A 202-nucleotide genomic window follows, 5' to 3' on the forward strand; every position below is an offset into this window, starting at 1 on the left:
AGGCGCTATTTCACGGTCAGGGCGGCTAGGGTCTGGAACCAGCTTCCAAGGGAGGTGGTGCAGGCTCCTACCCTGGGGGTTTTTAAGAAGAGGTTAGATGAACACCTTGCTGGGGTCGTTTGACCCCAGTATTCTTTCCTGCCATGGCAGGGGGTCGGACTAGATGATCTTCTCAGGTCCCTTCCGACCCTAGAAGGTATGT

The sequence above is a fragment of the Gavialis gangeticus genome, unplaced genomic scaffold, assembly GCF_001723915.1.
Source record: "Gavialis gangeticus isolate Ggan-Ray unplaced genomic scaffold, GavGan_comp1, whole genome shotgun sequence".
NCBI classification, from domain to species: domain Eukaryota; kingdom Metazoa; phylum Chordata; order Crocodylia; family Gavialidae; genus Gavialis; species Gavialis gangeticus.